The 12,432-nt window shown below is 37.9% G+C and overlaps 2 pseudogenes; one reads left to right on the top strand and one right to left on the bottom strand.

Annotated features, from left to right (window-relative positions):
- The window catches only part of LOC139842253 (uncharacterized), a 191,922-nt pseudogene that overhangs the window by 160,201 nt on the left and 19,289 nt on the right, over positions 1-12,432 (bottom strand).
- LOC139844471 (probable cellulose synthase A catalytic subunit 1 [UDP-forming]) overlaps positions 1-12,432 on the top strand; it is a 29,115-nt pseudogene that overhangs the window by 15,834 nt on the left and 849 nt on the right.

Below are 12,432 nucleotides of genomic sequence, written 5' to 3'. Positions count from 1 at the left end.
CGACCCGACCCCGTTGACTTTTTCGTTGACTTTGACCAAGTTTGACTTTTAGTCAAACTTAACAAAACACTTGTACAATCGTTCTAATCTTATTTTATACTTGATTCTTGCATGAAACTTGACAACGTGATTCACATGCTATATAATCGAGTCGTAATGAGCCATAGGACTAATTGAACACATTTCGCCCGACCTTGTGTCGTAACCGGTTAATTGATACAACTTACTTGTTTAGGTCAAGGCTAAGCAACATTCATGCACACGTTTACTTTGTGAAGTACATTTATACTCGTGCACTCGAGGTGAGATCATAGTCCCATCTTTCAAACAACTTTTATGCTTTAAACTATGGGATGAGAAACATATACGTATCATACTTTTACACTTTGAACACAAGTACGAAAACGAACATTCCACGTACGGGTTTGAACAAAAAGCCTCAATTCAATTATCATTAGTTACACTTGCAGGGTGTAAACGTGAACTTATATTATGTGATCACATGGGCTTGACGAGCCTCATTCGGACGGTTCGCTACCGTTAGCGGATGAAATATATTTTCGGGTCTAGTGTATGTTCTAACACTACGCAAATGGTGCAAAACAGTTAAGTTTGATAATTGGGTGCCCGGGATACAAACAACAACTTTGGAATGCAAATGATTTTGATAATCATCTTATACTAAATCTTGTGGTTCAAATACAACGATTACTAAAACACCTATGATTTCACCAACGTTTTTCGTTGACAGTTTTCTATATGTTTCTCAGGTTCATACTTGGCTATTTGATACATGCTTCCGCGTACACTCATACTTGCTTGGAGTCAAGCATGCATGCATACACTCTGATTTCTTGCTTGGGGTCAAGCATACATACATACATACGCTAGTGATAGCACCTTTGGATTCAAACATATTGTTTACATACTTACGCTATTTATAGCAACCGCGATTTTAAACTAATTATGTTGCAAGTTATTTCATTTATACTTTATACTCTTGTAAACTTAAACTTGTCGTCGAACGGTTTTGTAAACTAAACTTTGCAAGCATGATACGTTTCAAAAGAATGCGACATAATTTTGGTCAAACGAGTCTCATATAGGGACTACGACCACGTAACGGGACCTAAGTAGTCGGCGCCGTCAATGACGATTTGGTCGGGTCGCTACAGATGGTATGAGAGCGTTGGTTGTAGGGAACTAGGATGTGCATTAGTGTGTCTGACAGAGTCGTTGGGACGCATTAGTGAATCTAGACTACAACCGGATAGTTAGCCATTGCATTCTGACATACATATGCTATAGATAGCACTTACTTGACTACTTGTGCATTATACTTGAATCATTCTTAGGCAAACTTCTTGATGGTACCAAGCTTTCATCATACGAATCCGTATTCTGCCACTTTCTGGTAACACACGTAAATTCAAGATTCATACACGTATGGATGACGACGACTTCATTAGTCACACTTGTTCGGGAACTCTGTCTCCCGGATTGTTATTTGCCACCGTTTCAACTTACTATCGGTTTCCCACTGGTGTTTCTTACTATCTACTTTTTGGTGTTACTACCATCACTACTCTAGGTGAGTATCGTCATCAACATTTATCACTACGGTTGCGTGCTACTCGTTATCATGACTCGTTACTCTTTTCATACCTGAATACATTATTGTCTGACTCGAACCGCTTTGACATGAACAAACATTTATACACTTCCCTCGGGGAACGCTTCTTTAGAGTTGCAGAAATTCTTTCGATTTAATACGAGTCACGTTTGAGACGTCGTTACACTTTGTTCATTCTAGATCTTCACAGTTACACGAACTTGATGTTATGGAGTGATGTGGGAATGGAGGTATGAGTTAGCGTAATATAACGACACTCGATCAACGTGGTTATATTACGGTAAGCCATACCAAAGTTCTAATGATTCGTGATGGTGATTGGACTCGATCAACCTAATCACCACCATGTGCCATGTACATGACTTCATTTTTCTTGTTTGAAAATCCAAAAACTCCGAGAATGTTGATAACAACCATACCAGGGACACATCTTCGATTATTGTCGAACCATACCCATGCTTCCGAAGGAATGATAAATTCTTTCATTTTCAAACATATGTTACACGTGTATACTATCTCGTTTTCGCACAGTTTTATCGACGAACTACGATATGCTTGTTATGCTCATATCGAGGCGGAAACTTCTCCCGCATTACACTCGTACTTCCGTTTAAGGAAATATTTTATCTAAATTCTCAATGGAGAGAGAGACTCTTCACACTATACTAGTATTCGCCTCGAGGGTGAATAGTCCTATCGAACATTTTCGAAAACCGATAAATCTTCCGCGGCGCAAAATTCTTGAGAAACAGAAACTTGTTCCAACAAACGTTTTCACGTCCTAACAAACTCTTTCAAATATACCTTAAAGAGATGTACCTCGTTTGGGATCGAGATCCTCGTTTCACTTCTAGATTTTGGAGTGCCTCACAAAAAGTCTCGGGACCACGTTTAGACATGAGTACCGCACATCAACCACAACCCGACGGACCGAGCAAACATACGATTCAAACCTTGGAAACCATAATACGAGTTGTGTTATCAACTTCAAATTTACTTTAGAAAAGTTTTTGCCTTTAACTAAATTCTCTTACGACAAGGGTTATCATTCAAGTCTTAACGTCACACCTTTTGAAAACTTATGTGACCAGAAACGTCATTCTCCTTTTGTAGAACCAAGTAAATGATAATCAAGTCATCGGGCCCGAACTCATTCATGAAGTAACCGTTAAGATCGTTTCAATCCGAGAAAGGCTCGAGACGGCCCGTAGTCGCCAAAGGAGCTATGCCAATGTTAGATGTAAACCTTTCGAATTCCATGTGGGAAACCGCGTAACGTTAAAAGTCGCACCTTGAAAAGGTGTAGTCCGTTTCAGAAACATAGAAAGCTAAATCTGCGATATTTTTAATCCTTTTGAAATCTTGGGGCGTGTTGTGCCCGTTGCTTACCGTTTCGAACTTCCGACTCAAACAAATTCCGTTCATCCTACATTCTGTGTATCAAACTTAAAAGCGTGTCTTGCGAAACAAGAACTTGTTATCCTCTTCGATGAACTTACTATCAACGATAAACGTCGCTCCCTAGGAGGACCGGTTGAAACTATAAATCGTGAAACCAAACTTTAAACCAACGTCAAATCCCGATTGTCAAAGTTCGTTGAAATGCCCAAGGAAGTACCTTCACATATCCGTAGAATTTGCAACGCAAGATCTCGAGGGAGAAACAACAACTACTACTTCCAACTAAATTTCGGGACGAAATTTCTTTTAAGGTGTAGGTAATGTAACATCCCGCGTTTTTCCGTTAAATTTATTTTTAACACTATCTTTTTTTTTAAATAATACCTTTCGTTATTTAAATTCGTAGTTTCCGTTGACCAACGTTCTTAATTTTCCCGTTATTTAATTATAACATCACTCGTTTACTCGAGCATTTTTAAAATATTCGTTTGGTTAATTCCCGCACCCGCTTTGAAACTTGAGGGACCGAGGTTGCCAAGTGGGCAAACTAGTTGACTAGGTCAACTAGTCAACCCACCTTATCCATCCATTCATTTCACCTCCCACCTTCTTCCTCTTTTCTCTCTACTTCCCTTTCATGAACTCAAACACCCAACTCACAAATTCATCATCTAAATCCGACTGGAGAAGCAAACATCAAAACAAATTACATTTTCGTGATCCTCTCTTCATCCTCTACATTTTGGTACCAATTTCATCAAGTTTGGGTAACATTTCTAAAACTCTAGATTTTCTCTAAATTCATGTTTTTATACTTGAAATGGTGTTAGTTAGTGTCTATGGCTCGTGTGTAACATGAATATATATTTTGTTTGCTCGATTTGTTGTTTTGAGTAACTAGTTTGAACATTTGAAATGGGTTTGCTTAATCTTGCATTTTGGAAGATTAAATGTTGTTTGATTGTTAAAGTTCATGTTTTAATTGTGTTACTAGTATCACTAGCTTCGTTTTGATGCGTAGGTTGATTAAGAAAACTTCAAACACATGATTATTGATTTTTGTGAATTTTGGTTAGGGTTTGATAGACTTTGAAATGAACTTTTGATGCGTTGAATGCTTGTTAATGTTGTTAGTAAGTGTTTAGATACAATGTATGCTTAATTACCTTCGAAACGGCATATCGTATGTGTAAATTGGATTCCCGAATCATAAAATACGTTTTACGAACTTGAAACTTTGAAAATAAACCTTTCTTGATCAATTGATGAGTTTTCGGTTATTGTAATTGATGTTTTTGCTTGTGAAAGGTAGTTAATTGTATTCCTTGTCAAAAGAGCTTTCCAATGATATAAGATGCGTATTCTAAGTGTTTACGGTTTGCGTTTTGTGCTAAATTGAATTTTGGATCAAGACTTGAATTTTTGAAACTGACCAGGTACCAGGCCACGCCTAATGTCGCGGCGCGACACCTCTGGCCGCGGCGCGGCAATAGCCGTGTTTGGGTTCTGACCTACTTTGTCAAATTTCAAAAAATGTTTGCTATGCTACGCACCTCTGATTCACATGTAACTTGTTCTAACATGCTTATATATGAATAAAAACCTCAGAAAAATAGTTCGGGACCCGACCCGACCCCGTTGACTTTTTCGTTGACTTTGACCAAGTTTGACTTTTAGTCAAACTTAACAAAACACTTATACAATCGTTCTAATCTTATTTTATACTTGATTCTTGCATGAAACTTGACAACGTGATTCACATGCTATATAATCGAGTCGTAATGAGCCATAGGACTAATTGAACACATTTCGCCCGACCTTGTGTCGTAACCGGTTAATTGATACAACTTACTTGTTTAGGTCAAGGCTAAGCAACATTCATGCACACGTTTACTTTGTGAAGTACATTTATACTCGTGCACTCGAGGTGAGATCATAGTCCCATCTTTCAAACAACTTTTATGCTTTAAACTATGGGATGAGAAACATATACGTATCATACTTTTACACTTTGAACACAAGTACGAAAACGAACATTCCACGTACGGGTTTGAACAAAAAGCCTCAATTCAATTATCATTAGTTACACTTGCAGGGTGTAAACGTGAACTTATATTATGTGATCACATGGGCTTGACGAGCCTCATTCGGACGGTTCGCTACCGTTAGCGGATGAAATATATTTTCGGGTCTAGTGTATGTTCTAACACTACGCAAAGGGTGCAAAACAGTTAAGTTTGATAATTGGGTGCCCGGGATACAAACAACAACTTTGGAATGCAAATGATTTTGATAATCATCTTATACTAAATCTTGTGGTTCAAATACAACGATTACTAAAACACCTATGATTTCACCAACGTTTTTCGTTGACAGTTTTCTATATGTTTCTCAGGTTCATACTTGGCTATTTGATACATGCTTCCGCGTACACTCATACTTGCTTGGAGTCAAGCATGCATGCATACACTCTGATTTCTTGCTTGGGGTCAAGCATACATACATACATACGCTAGTGATAGCACCTTTGGATTCAAACATATTGTTTACATACTTACGCTATTTATAGCAACCGCGATTTTAAACTAATTATGTCGCAAGTTATTTCATTTATACTTTATACTCTTGTAAACTTAAACTTGTCGTCGAACGGTTTTGTAAACTAAACTTTGCAAGCATGATACGTTTCAAAAGAATGCGACATAATTTTGGTCAAACGAGTCTCATATAGGGACTACGACCACGTAACGGGACCTAAGTAGTCGGCGCCGTCAATGACGATTTGGTCGGGTCGCTACAGATGGTATCAGAGCGTTGGTTGTAGGGAACTAGGATGTGCATTAGTGTGTCTGACAGAGTCGTTGGGACGCATTAGTGAATCTAGACTACAACCGGATAGTTAGCCATTGCATTCTGACATACATATGCTATAGATAGCACTTACTTGACTATTTGTGCATTATACTTGAATCATTCTTAGGCAAACTTCTTGATGGTACCAAGCTTTCATCATACGAATCCGTATTCTGCCACTTTCTGGTAACACACGTAAATTCAAGATTCATACACGTATGGATGACGACGACTTCATTAGTCACACTTGTTCGGGAACTCTGTCTCCCGGATTGTTATTTGCCACCGTTTCAACTTACTATCGGTTTCCCACTGGTGTTTCTTACTATCTACTTTTTGGTGTTACTACCATCACTACTCTAGGTGAGTATCGTCATCAACATCTATCACTACGGTTGCGTGCTACTCGTTATCATGACTCGTTACTCTTTTCATACCTGAATACATTATTGTCTGACTCGAACCGCTTTGACGTGAACAAACATTTATACACTTCCCTCGGGGAACGCTTCTTTAGAGTTGCAGAAATTCTTTCGATTTAATACGAGTCACGTTTGAGACGTCGTTACACTTTGTTCATTCTAGATCTTCACAGTTACACGAACTTGATGTTATGGAGTGATGTGGGAATGGAGGTATGAGTTAGCGTAATATAACGACACTCGATCAACGTGGTTATATTACGGTAAGCCATACCAAAGTTCTAATGATTCGTGATGGTGATTGGACTCGATCAACCTAATCACCACCATGTGCCATGTACATGACTTCATTTTTCTTGTTTGAAAATCCAAAAACTCCGAGAATGTTGATAACAACCATACCAGGGACACATCTTCGATTATTGTCGAACCATACCCATGCTTCCGAAGGAATGATAAATTCTTTCATTTTCAAACATATGTTACACGTGTATACTATCTCGTTTTCGCACAGTTTTATCGACGAACTACGATATGCTTGTTATGCTCATATCGAGGCGGAAACTTCTCCGGCATTACACTCGTACTTCCGTTTAAGGAAATATTTTATCTAAATTCTCAATGGAGAGAGAGACTCTTCACACTATACTAGTATTCGCCTCGAGGGTGAATAGTCCTATCGAACATTTTCGAAAACCGATAAATCTTCCGCGGCGCGAAATTCTTGAGAAACAGAAACTTGTTCCAACAAACGTTTTCACGTCCTAACAAACTCTTTCAAATATACCTTAAAGAGATGTACCTCGTTTGGGATCGAGATCCTCGTTTCACTTCTAGATTTTGGAGTGCCTCACAAAAAGTCTCGGGACCACGTTTAGACATGAGTACCGCACATCAACCACAACCCGACGGACCGAGCAAACATACGATTCAAACCTTGGAAACCATAATACGAGTTGTGTTATCAACTTCAAATTTACTTTAGAAAAGTTTTTGCCTTTAACTAAATTCTCTTACGACAAGGGTTATCATTCAAGTCTTAACGTCACACCTTTTGAAAACTTATGTGACCGGAAACGTCATTCTCCTTTTGTAGAACCAAGTAAATGATAATCAAGTCATCGGGCCCGAACTCATTCATGAAGTAACCGTTAAGATCGTTTCAATCCGAGAAAGGCTCGAGACGGCCCGTAGTCGCCAAAGGAGCTATGCCAATGTTAGATGTAAACCTTTCGAATTCCATGTGGGAAACCGCGTAACGTTAAAAGTCGCACCTTGAAAAGGTGTAGTCCGTTTCAGAAACATAGAAAGCTAAATCTGCGATATTTTTAATCCTTTTGAAATCTTGGGGCGTGTTGTGCCCGTTGCTTACCGTTTCGAACTTCCGACTCAAACAAATTCCGTTCATCCTACATTCTGTGTATCAAACTTAAAGGCGTGTCTTGCGAAACAAGAACTTGTTATCCCCTTCGATGAACTTACTATCAACGATAAACGTCGCTCCCTAGGAGGACCGGTTGAAACTATAAATCGTGAAACCAAACTTTAAACCAACGTCAAATCCCGATTGTCAAAGTTCGTTGAAATGCCCAAGGAAGTACCTTCACATATCCGTAGAATTTGCAACGCAAGATCTCGAGGGAGAAACAACAACTACTACTTCCAACTAAATTTCGGGACGAAATTTCTTTTAAGGTGTAGGTAATGTAACATCCCGCGTTTTTCCGTTAAATTTATTTTTAACACTATCTTTTTTTTTTAAATAATACCTTTCGTTATTTAAATTCGTAGTTTCCGTTGACCAACGTTCTTAATTTTCCCGTTATTTAATTATAACATCACTCGTTTACTCGAGCGTTTTTAAAATATTCGTTTGGTTAATTCCCGCACCCGCTTTGAAACTTGAGGGACCGAGGTTGCCAAGTGGGCAAACTAGTTGACTAGGTCAACTAGTCAACCCACCTTATCCATCCATTCATTTCACCTCCCACCTTCTTCCTCTTTTCTCTCTACTTCCCTTTCATGAACTCAAACACCCAACTCACAAATTCATCATCTAAATCCGACTGGAGAAGCAAACATCAAAACAAATTACATTTTCGTGATCCTCTCTTCATCCTCTACATTTTGGTACCAATTTCATCAAGTTTGGGTAACATTTCTAAAACTCTAGATTTTCTCTAAATTCGTGTTTTTATACTTGAAATGGTGTTAGTTAGTGTCTATGGCTCGTGTGTAACATGAATATATATTTTGTTTGCTCGATTTGTTGTTTTGAGTAACTAGTTTGAACATTTGAAATGGGTTTGCTTAATCCTGCATTTTGGAAGATTAAATGTTGTTTGATTGTTAAAGTTCATGTTTTAATTGTGTTACTAGTATCACTAGCTTCGTTTTGATGCGTAGGTTGATTAAGAAAACTTCAAACACATGATTATTGATTTTTGTGAATTTTGGTTAGGGTTTGATAGACTTTGAAATGAACTTTTGATGCGTTGAATGCTTGTTAATGTTGTTAGTAAGTGTTTAGATACAATGTATGCTTAATTACCTTCGAAACGGCATATCGTATGTGTAAATTGGATTCCCGAATCATAAAATACGTTTTACGAACTTGAAACTTTGAAAATAAACCTTTCTTGATCAATTGACGAGTTTTCGGTTATTGTAATTGATGTTTTTGCTTGTGAAAGGTAGTTAATTGTATTCCTTGTCAAAAGAGCTTTCCAATGATATAAGATGTGTATTCTAAGTGTTTACGGTTTGCGTTTTGTGCTAAATTGAATTTTGGATCAAGACTTGAACTTTTGAAACTGACCAGGTACCAGGCCACGCCTAATGTCGCGGCGCGACACCTCTGGCCGCGGCGCGGCAATAGCCGTGTTTGGGTTCTGACCTACTTTGTCAAATTTCGAAAAATGTTTGCTATGCTACGCACCTCTGATTCACATGTAACTTGTTCTAACATGCTTATATATGAATAAAAACCTCAGAAAAATAGTTCGGGACCCGACCCGACCCCGTTGACTTTTTCGTTGACTTTGACCAAGTTTGACTTTTAGTCAAACTTAACAAAACACTTATACAATCGTTCTAATCTTATTTTATACTTGATTCTTGCATGAAACTTGACAACGTGATTCACATGCTATATAATCGAGTCGTAATGAGCCATAGGACTAATTGAACACATTTCGCCCGACCTTGTGTCGTAACCGGTTAATTGATACAACTTACTTGTTTAGGTCAAGGCTAAGCAACATTCATGCACACGTTTACTTTGTGAAGTACATTTATACTCGTGCACTCGAGGTGAGATCATAGTCCCATCTTTCAAACAACTTTTATGCTTTAAACTATGGGATGAGAAACATATACGTATCATACTTTTACACTTTGAACACAAGTACGAAAACGAACATTCCACGTACGGGTTTGAACAAAAAGCCTCAATTTAATTATCATTAGTTACACTTGCAGGGTGTAAACGTGAACTTATATTATGTGATCACATGGGCTTGACGAGCCTCATTCGGACGGTTCGCTACCGTTAGCGGATGAAATATATTTTCGGGTCTAGTGTATGTTCTAACACTACGCAAAGGGTGCAAAACAGTTAAGTTTGATAATTGGGTGCCCGGGATACAAACAACAACTTTGGAATGCAAATGATTTTGATAATCATCTTATACTAAATCTTGTGGTTCAAATACAACGATTACTAAAACACCTATGATTTCACCAACGTTTTTCGTTGACAGTTTTCTATATGTTTCTCAGGTTCATACTTGGCTATTTGATACATGCTTCCGCGTACACTCATACTTGCTTGGAGTCAAGCATGCATGCATACACTCTGATTTCTTGCTTGGGGTCAAGCATACATACATACATACGCTAGTGATAGCACCTTTGGATTCAAACATATTGTTTACATACTTACGCTATTTATAGCAACCGCGATTTTAAACTAATTATGTCGCAAGTTATTTCATTTATACTTTATACTCTTGTAAACTTAAACTTGTCGTCGAACGGTTTTGTAAACTAAACTTTGCAAGCATGATACGTTTCAAAAGAATGCGACATAATTTTGGTCAAACGAGTCTCATATAGGGACTACGACCACGTAACGGGACCTAAGTAGTCGGCGCCGTCAATGACGATTTGGTCGGGTCGCTACATTTGCAAACTTTGTGGTGTTTGATCAGGCTAGGGTTTCTGCAGTTTTAACAAATGGTGCATTTGTTTTGAACGTCGACTGTGATCATTACTTCAATAATAACAAAGCTCTTAAAGAAGCAATGTGTTACATGATGGATCCTGCTTACGAAAACAAAACATGTTATGTTCAATTTCCACAAAGATTTTATGGGATTGATTGGGACGATCAATATAATAATCGCAATAGTGTCTTCTATGATGTGCGTTTCTTACTGATATTAACAACTTAACTAAATTATATACTCTGCTTTAACTTACTATACATATAGTCAAACTTCAACTTGTAAATATCAAATTACCATATTCTATCTATATAGTACTCTTCATCCACTTAAATGAAATATACATGCATCTTGTTTACATACAAGAAAATCCTTGTTGATTTTGAAACAATAAGTAGCTTGTTTGACTTTCAGAGTCAAACGTGGTGATAACTTATATATATATTTATTTATATGCTCATTATGTAACTTGTTTGCACAGAGCAACTTGAAAGGGCTAGATGGTATTCAGGGGCCATTTTACGTGGGAACGGGATGCTGTATCAACCGGAAAGCCCTTTATGGATATGATCCTATATTAACCGAGGTCAAAAAGGATGTTGGAGGTTTGACTTTTATATTGAACATTTTGGTAGCATATCACTTCCAATGTATTTATTTATCTCACTTATCTTGTTGACTACATTGATTCTTTGTTTCAAAGGAGGTGATGATAACATATCGTTACATATGTCTCAAAAACCCTTGGACAAAGGATTCGGCCAATCTTCATTATTCGTTGATCCAATTGTCATGGAAACATGGAATCCCACGATGTTGTTAAAAGAGGCGTTAAATGTTATTAGTTGTGATTACGAGAAAAAAACTGAGTGGGGAAAAGAGGTAATGTTGTCATTATTAGTACTCTCTTGTTATTGGAAATTACTAAGATAAATAAAAAAATCTCCGGCCATTTATAGTTACTGAGATTAAAATGACTATTTCGCACTTACAACCATGATCATAATATGATCAGATTGGATGGATTTACGGGTCGGTGAATGAAGATATAATGACAGGATTTAAAATGCATACAAGGGGATGGATTTCGAAATATCGCATGCCTTTACGTCCAGCATTTAAAGGTTCTGCTCCTATAAATTTTCCTGATCGTTTGAAACAGGCTCGTCGATGGGCTTTAGGCTCTATTGAGATGTTACTCGGTAGGCATTGCCCCATTTGGTATGGATATCATGGTAAATTAAGATTTTCGCAAAGGCTTGCGTACGTAAATAACGTAGTTTATCCACTCACATCACTTCCATTGTTGGCTTACTGTGCACTTCCGGCCATCTGCCTTCTCACTGGGAAGTCCACTGCTCCCGAGGTATGTCAGCTTCTTCTTGAACAATTATGTTTGACTTTTAAAGGTCATAGACATTAATATTGAGCTTCAACAACCATCTCCATTTAGCTGAGGGTGTTTGTGAGTCTCGAGTTCGAGTCTCACCTGAGGATTTCATAATGCAATTTGCTTTGAAGTTGGTTATGGAGTCCTCTGGAGGCATCGCTGTACGAGTCTGTCCTATGACAGTTGTTCAGCAGGTGCTTTCCAAGAGTGACTACATGCCGAGCATGTCCTATGGCAGTTGTTAGGTGGAACATCTTTGACACGTGGAATGAATATGATCAAATGGACGGTGGGAACTCCTCTGGTGGTTCTCGTCAGTGACTAGCTCGCTGTTAAAAAAAAAGATAGTAAATAAATAATATTAATGAAACTTTGATATTCAACCAAACTAACAAGGTGCCAAATGGGTCGGGTTAAATGGGTTGAACTAGTGGCCGAACTTGAGTATTTTTCTTGGAACATGACCTATACAACTATATTTAATAGGCTTTGACTATTAATTAATGA

Source organism: Rutidosis leptorrhynchoides, chromosome 4, assembly GCF_046630445.1.
Source record: "Rutidosis leptorrhynchoides isolate AG116_Rl617_1_P2 chromosome 4, CSIRO_AGI_Rlap_v1, whole genome shotgun sequence".
Classification (NCBI taxonomy): domain Eukaryota; kingdom Viridiplantae; phylum Streptophyta; class Magnoliopsida; order Asterales; family Asteraceae; genus Rutidosis; species Rutidosis leptorrhynchoides.
The sequence above is the reverse complement of the archived record's forward strand: the minus strand, read 5'-3'. Positions and strand labels throughout refer to the sequence as shown.